The sequence below is a fragment of the Mytilus trossulus genome, chromosome 10 (assembly GCF_036588685.1).
Source record: "Mytilus trossulus isolate FHL-02 chromosome 10, PNRI_Mtr1.1.1.hap1, whole genome shotgun sequence".
Classification (NCBI taxonomy): domain Eukaryota; kingdom Metazoa; phylum Mollusca; class Bivalvia; order Mytilida; family Mytilidae; genus Mytilus; species Mytilus trossulus.
In genome coordinates, this window is record NC_086382.1 from 61,318,434 (window position 1) to 61,326,936 (window position 8,503).

The window sequence follows — 8,503 nt, forward strand, 5'->3', positions numbered from 1 at the left end:
GAACTTTGTATAGTTGGTTTAAAATTACTTTTAAGACAATCGACGACAACTTTATGGTTGAGTGATTTTTGGAACATGTGCGAAGTAAGGGTTATTTTTAATGGACATAAACCAAGTTCCCCGCTTTTCAACATACGCACCATTTTCACGATTTTGTCATTTAAAGCTTGGCTAATGTCATGAATTTTCCCGCCCTTATTGTAAGGAAACTGCAATAAACATCTGAGTAAATATGCCAGGACTTTCTGACAACCAGCGACATGCAGTTTTGGGTATGGTCAAATGAAGCCTTTGACGGCATACAATTACGAGAAGACTTAAGTTGTAGCCTCAACAATAACCCAAATCATCCACAAATTCAACCAAAATGGATCATTTAATGATAAGCGACATCCCGGGGTACAAAAAGCAAGAAATGCTCAGCCAGACCGATACATTTGGCCTTAAACATATTCGATATTGACTCTGATGGGTGTACAAAGGTCACGAGAGTTCAATGGGGGTCACGGTAGATCCTTTTCAGTAAAGCATAATTTACGCAGAAATTGTTAAAGAGCGCCAAAGTCTTTCCTTAGTGACATCTAAACGGCCGTAAGGCGTAAATATCGAATTCTGTAGACCAAAAATCATTCATTGTGTACCAAAAACCGTCAGGGGTGGTTACATAGACATTTGGCATCCATCTTGGCCAAAAGTCATGTGTTTCGCCCGATTTTGGTCCGATCGAGCAAATGTTGCATCCGATTGGACATGTTTTAGACGATGAAAACCACCACCAATATCATAAAGTCAGCTTGAGTTTGATATGCGGGACAAGTGGAACAACATTCCACGAGATCACATTAAACGTCCGGGATGATTAGTTCCACGGCGCTGTAGAGATTGCGCTGCACAACGAGGTTGTAACATGTTTTGTTAGGACTGTGATTTGATGTTTCGACATTGGATGTTTCATTTACCTATAGCGTCTGAAAGATGACAATAAAACATTTTTGTTTGATATCGAACTATTGTTAGAATTGTTTATTTTCTAAAACAATTTATTTTGAAAGATTATCATTTCTAATATAAATTTTATGTTTGAAAAACCAAGTGTTGCGTTTTCATTGGCACTCAGTATAAAATGTATACATCATCTCTTTTTTCGTTTCCGTAGTAACATTGTTATTCATCGGAAGTCAAAACAGGCTCCAAAAAAATATCCCTCTGCTAGAAATATATCTGAACGGTATACCATCAGACTTTGGAAAACGTCAATAGCGTCTGTGCAGAACATCGATGAACCAGGGTTATATCAAAGAACGTCTCGTTCTTTTCCAAAATAAAAGTTTATTGGAAAATACTAAAACCTAGTTGATTGATTTCCTATCATTTTCACAAATAAACATGATAGTCTTGAAGTAAAGATTATAGGTACTGACTTTGTTTGTAATCTTAATAACATGTTATTATAATTGTGCTCCTCTTCTTGCCAACTTTTTTCTTCACTTTTATGAGGCTGACTTCATACAGGAACTTCTAAGGATGATAGATAAGAAGTTAGCTTCTTCTTCTCTTAGTAACTTCCTCCTGTGGTTAGGAGCACATCAATTTCTTGATTAATAACACATCGGGCTTATATTACACGGACTTAATAGCTAGAATCACTTTGTTATTTCACAGTATAAAACGCAATTGCATATATTAAAATACGATGGGCTTGTATTACACGGATGGTATTAAAAGTTATTCACTTCGATACTTCGTTAAAAATAGTCTAAAATCTAAAATGACACTGATTCACTTTATGACATTTGTAAAACCGTGGTCTGACACTGTTAAATATCTGCATGTCTCTATAATCAGAACATCAGCTACCACTCTGATACAGCAATTGTCTGTATATTACGTATATCATTATTAACATCCACGTATTCCTAAGTACATCTATATCTCAACTGTCCACTACTAGTATGTACTTTTCACTTCTAACTGATAAGCAATATCCTTTAACTCTGCTTTCCGCTATATAGATAATGTTCTTTCATTGAATAATTCAAAATGTGGTGACTATGTTGAATGCATCTATCCCGTCGAACTAAAGATAAAGGATACAACAGATACAGTTACGTCGGTCTCATATCTTGACTTACATCTAGAAATTGACCATGAGGGTCGGTTGAAAACAAAAATTTACGACAAAAAAGAGGATTTCAGCTTTCAAATGGTGAACTTTCCATTTCTACGTAGCAACATTCCAGCAGCACCTGCATACGGGGTATATATCTCCCACCTGCTACGATATTCCCGTGCTTGCATTTCCTATCATCATTTTCTTGATAGAGTATTACTGCTCACAAGGAAGCTATTAAACCAACAGTTCCAAAGAATGAAGTTGAAATCATCCCTTCGAACATTTTACGGACGCCATCACGAGTTGGTTGACCGTATGGAATAACCGTTTCACAAGTGATATCGGATATGTTCATTGCGTCGTAACTACAACCCCCTTCCTTTTCATGAATGTGACCTACCGAATTACACTATTAACTGGATTTGTAATAACATGAGCAACACGACGGGTGCCACATGTTGAGCAGGATCTGTTTACCCTTCCGGAGCACTTGAGATTACCCCTAGTTTTTAGTAGAGTTCATGTTGCTTATTCTTTAGTTTTCTATGTTGTGTCATATGTACTATTGTTTGTCTGTTTGTCTTTTCATTTTAAGCCATGAACATGATTAACCTTGAATGATTATTCCATTTCTTGGTATATACTTTTGGTGTGGATCTGTAGTTATACATCCCGCCGTTGTGTTTTAAATGCGCTATGTTCAGATTTTGTATTAACGTCTTTCATTTGTGAAAATGTGCTTCGACAATGTGCCATATCATTTTTTTGTTGACATATTTGTTGGTTTTTATATAGGCTGAGTGGCTAAGATGATAATACAATGTTGACTGCTGCACCCTATTAAATTATTTTACATTTTTATCTATTATGTCTGTTTGTTTTGCACACACATTGTTGTCAATATAACAAATTGTTTGTATGCTAAAACAACCCGGCATAATTTTGTACCGTAAGGTATACAAAGCATGAGGGATTTTTCCATATGATGACAAACTATTTAATAATTTATTATATTTACGTGATTTAACAGGGATTATATTTAAAAGAGGGACGAAAGACACCAAAGGGACAGTCAAACTCGTAAATCTAAAACAAACTGACAACGCCATGGCTAAAAATGAAAAAGACAAACAGAAAAACAATAGTACACATGACACAACATAGAAAACTAAAGAATAAACAACACGAACCCCACCAAAAACTAGGGGTGATCTCAGGTGCTCCGGAAGGGTAAGCAGATCCTGCTCCACATGCGGCACCCGTCGTGTTTCTTATGTGATTACAAATCCGGTAAATAGTCTAATTCGGTATGTCAAATTCATGAAAGGGAAGGGGATTGTAGTTACGACGTAAGGAACATATCCGATATTTAAATGTGGCACTATCCTTCACCCGAGGGTTCATTCACTGTTTGTTTCTGATGGAATTTGTTGTTCTTAATCTCATATATATGGCATGTAGCCTGTAAACGCGACCCTTTGGGTAAAAAAATTTCAGAATGTGATCGGGTTTTTTTTTTTACACATAGGACACATCATTGTATACATTAATATTGGTACATGTGTAATTTTTATTGCTTACATTATCATCTTCATCATCTGCACATTCATTCTTTTTCATCCGGCATTTCATCCGTTTTTGCTGCTATAACATTCACAGAAATTTAAATATTTCTTCAATTGTTCCCTTTTTCTGTATGGTCTATTATGTAAAGGAGGATTATGCATTGCTGCTCCCCTGAAAGGTGAGAATTAAAGCTTAGTCATTCTCGTGAATGCGACGCAAATTGGGTTAAGTCACTCATGGTAATACCAAATAATGAACAATGAAGTATTCGAATAGCCAATTGGTTAAAAAAAGATATCTGTGTAGTATGATATCACCTGAAAATTTTGGGTTACAAATGTTATGTCATGTACGCATGTTCGGAAAGTCGTAGGTTGCATGGTGACATAACACTATTGCTGTCGCGTAATTAGCAAATCATTAAAAGTTTTCTCGAATTTATATTATCTGATGAATTGGTATATAGAAATCAGGAGATTTGCATCCTATTATACGAACTCTTATTGTTTTGTCAATCAATAAAAAAAGTTACCAACAAAAAGATTTATTTCACAATCCAGTTTTCTTTGAGGAAAAGTTAATCCTATGATTAATTATCATTAAATGTACATTGAAATTAACAGGACAAACAGAAGTACTACTTTAATGATTAACCATATTGTTTATGATTTTGAACACCTAATACTTGATTGATTGTAATGGGTAATTCATTTTATCCATTAACGCGTTGATTTGAATTGTTTGTAATACTTTATCACCAGACGTAATGAATAACTATCGTTGATAACTATTTATTTTCTGCAAATATTTCAACATTTTGTGTTACATTCTTTTGAAAAAGAATTCAATGACCAACCTCATTTGATAACTTTTGTTTGAAGATTTATATGTCAATGAGAACTGTTATCTGTTTATTGAAAACATATAAAACCCATTAATAACTAACGTCAGTTTTTTTTTTCTAGCATTCTTAATTGGAATATACAATGCAGATTGAAAACGCCACATCATATCAAGGTGAAAATTGCACTATGATAACTTCGAAGTCTCCAAAGTCAATGGTAATCTTACTTAATGACTGAAATTGTTTTTTCTGGGTTTTTTTATATTGAAAAATCGGCGTTTGTAGTGATTAGCGGTAAGGGCTTTGCTCATTGGCCGATGACATATAGTTGTTAATTTTTGTGTCATTTGTTCTCTATTGGAGAGTGGTCTCATTGGTATTTATACCACATCTTCTTTGTGTATATCTGTCTTAGTTTCTGTTTTATTTGTTCATAGCTGTATAATCTACAGACGATTAAGAGCTTGGCACATTGTAGTACCATTTTCTATTGTAGGAGATGGTCTCTTGTAAGTTTGCATCACATCACTGGATTGATGCCACTACTGGTGGACTGCAAGTCCCGGATGGTTCCACGTGCCCGATAACCAGTTATTACTTACGTACTACTATGTATATTTGTACTACTTTTATATTGATAATTGAGAATTCATATTCCACAACTAGATATTATTATCCAACTATAAATTTAAAAAGAGAAAATATCGTAGGACTGCCAATGAGACAACTCTCCACATAAGTGACCAAGTGACACAGAAATTATCAACTATAGGTCATTACACGACCTTCAACATGAGGAAAGTCCATACCACATAGTCGTCTAAGGTTGATGATTAGTTATTCTTTATTTCAATTTTGTATTAAGTTTCGGGATTTTTTTTTTAAATTTGTCGATTGTTATATGTTGTTATTTTCTGTCGATTGGTCTTCGAACTTGGATATTTGGTAATTTTCAAGGGGTGTTTTTTGTGTAATGATTTTTTTTTTAATTTCCAGATATTTGATAATCGTATTTTTCCCTTCACCTGTCTTGTTGCCTTTCACATTTTACAGTTATGATTACAATACATCATATTTAAAACAGATTTGTTTTTCATCGTAGCTGTTTATCTTTCATGCCGATTTTTTTGAATTTTGTGAGTTTTGCCTGTCGTCCAAATGGTCAATTCAGAAAAATGCAGAAAAGTTGAGTGTGGAAATTTAGAAAATCACTGATTAAAAATTAGTTTTGTTGAATTATGTAATGTCAGTTCTTAAGCTCTATAGTCAATGAGACGAACGATTGAAAATTGATTGAAACCGTAATATTTACTTCTAACAAATACCATAAGATAACATAAGATAAAAGTCACATAAATAAAGGCAGCAGTAGTATATCGCTGTTCGAAACTTATATATCGATTGAGTAAATAACAAATCCGGGTAACAAACTAAAACTGAGGGAACACACATAAAATATGAGAGGAGAACTAAGACACAACAGAAACACAACACTAAACTGTAACACACACATAAAGTCAAACGAACGATAATATAAAAACTTCACTGCATATTTTGTCGTATTTTGATAAAGATAAACGATAAACGTACATTGTCTAAAAATAACAAATGTATAAGTGACTGGAAGAATAGCAAGGTATTCTGAACGTAACGAGAATTGAAGTTGACGTATTGTTATTTGAATTTGCCATGTGATTATCGACTTTTCGAATTGATTTTCCTCTAAGTTCATAAATTTTGTGATTTTACTTTTTTCGTTGAATTTGGAAAGAAACTGAATTGCCTTTAGACAAGAATGCGAAAAGAATCATAACATTATCTTCGATGTTAAATTAAAGATTTAACCTCAAAATGAATAAGTAGTAGTCGGCTGAAAACATTTCTTGGATAATCAGTATATGACTGGTGCTTTTTGTTAAAAGTTAGCAATTTAAAAGTTATCAAAGGTACCAGGATTATAATTTAATACGCCAGACGCGCGTTTCACCTACAAAAGACTCATCAATGACGCTCAGATAAAACAAATTAGAAAGCCAAATAAATACAAGGTTGAAGAGCATTGAGGATCCAAAATCCAAAAAGTTGTGCCAAATACGGCTAAGGTAATCTATTCCTGGAATAAGAAAATCTTTAGTATTTCGAAAAAATCAAAGTTTTGTAGACAGGAAATTTATACAAATGACCATATAATTGATATTCATGTCAACACTTGTAATTGTTTTAATTATGTTTTTTTATCAGTTAATATCTGATTTTTTGGCGTTGGTTGAACCAGATTGAAAGCCCTAAAAATACTTTTTAGTGTCGTATAAAATATCAAACTTTTATATCCCGAGTTCTGTATAAGGATATGATGAAGTTATACAAATACGACGGCAACGATCTTAATCGAAGACAGCATTTTTTATTTATCCTGGTTCTGGAAAATAGCTATTTGTTTAAGAAGAGAGACGAAAGATACAAAATGTACATTTAAAGTCATAAGAAACCTCAAATTAAAAAAAAATATGCATATGTTTTTATAACTTAATAGATAGTTTCCGTTATACAACTTAGCGCGAGAAGAAAGACGTAGACACTCTTTCCGAATGGATTAAGGCAGTGATGTCGTTGATACAAATCAGAATTAAGAAACTAAATAGCTATATATAGGTCTATCAATGTCCATGCTACGTCAATCTTTAAAGACCCAAATGTTACAAAACACCTATCCTACCTCCATGACAAATATGCTGTTGTCCCCGCAGATAAAGCCCCAAACCACATCGTTTTTGTGTGTAAAACTCATTACATTAACTGCTTGATGAACGAATTAGGTATTGACAATTCACTTGGAAACTCAACATATAGATATACACGACACTTACCAAAGAGGAAATCCTGGATAATCATAGGTCTGTTCTATGTTCCTTTGGAATTTCAACCAAAGATGAAGAACTGGATCTTCCATCACTGTATTGGATACCTAAACTACATAAACGCCCTTACAAACAACGGTATATTGCTGGGTTTTCCAAGTGCTCCACGAAACCTCTTTCTAAATTATTAACATCTATTTTATCAGCAATCAAAGACGGGCTTTCATCTCTTTCATCTTGTAACAGTAATAACTTAAACGACAAATTGAAAGAGTTGGTATTGCTTTGCTTCATCAAAAAGAATGGTCAACGAAGATACAAGTATCTTGTCTAAGGGAGGGATAAATCCTGCTTTGTAAAGGATCACTCTGATTCAAAGAAAAAAATCTCTGAAACTGATATTATCAAGATGCTTGATTTCTTGATTGGCAACATTGACCGTTATGGAATAACCCTTTCACAAATGATATCGGATATGTTTATTACGTCATTACAACAATCCCCTTCCCTTTCATGAATGTGACCTACCTAATTAGACTATTTACCGGATTTGTTATCAAAAAAGCAACACGACGGGTGCCACATGTGGAGCAGGATCTGCTTACCCTTTCGGAGCACCTGAGATTACCCCTAGTTTTTGGTGGGGTTCGTGTTGTTTATTCTTTAGTTTTCGATGTTGTTTCATTTGTATTATTGTTTGTCTGTTTGTCTTTTTCATTTTTAGCCATAGCGTTGTCAGTTTATTTTAGATTTATAAGTTTGACTGTCCCTTTGGTATCTTTCGTCCCTCTTTTATGTACATATACATTTTTTGAAGACAATTCTTTAATTTGTCCACATTAAGAAAAAGTTTAATTATTTCTAATTGCTTCTTTCCAGGAAGCAGGAAGCAATTCGCCGACATAAATTTCCGTATGCTTAGTTACCTGAGCATTACCTTCCTCGTAAAAATCCGGTGATCAATACGCATGGATCTTTCATTAAAATAAACAGTTATCTGATTGTACATGTTAAACACGTGATCAATACCATGCTTTTTGTTATTTGTTTACTATAAGGTGACAATCGGTAAACTTTCGGCTTCAAAACACGGCATTTAATGAGCAGCAATATTTGTTAAAT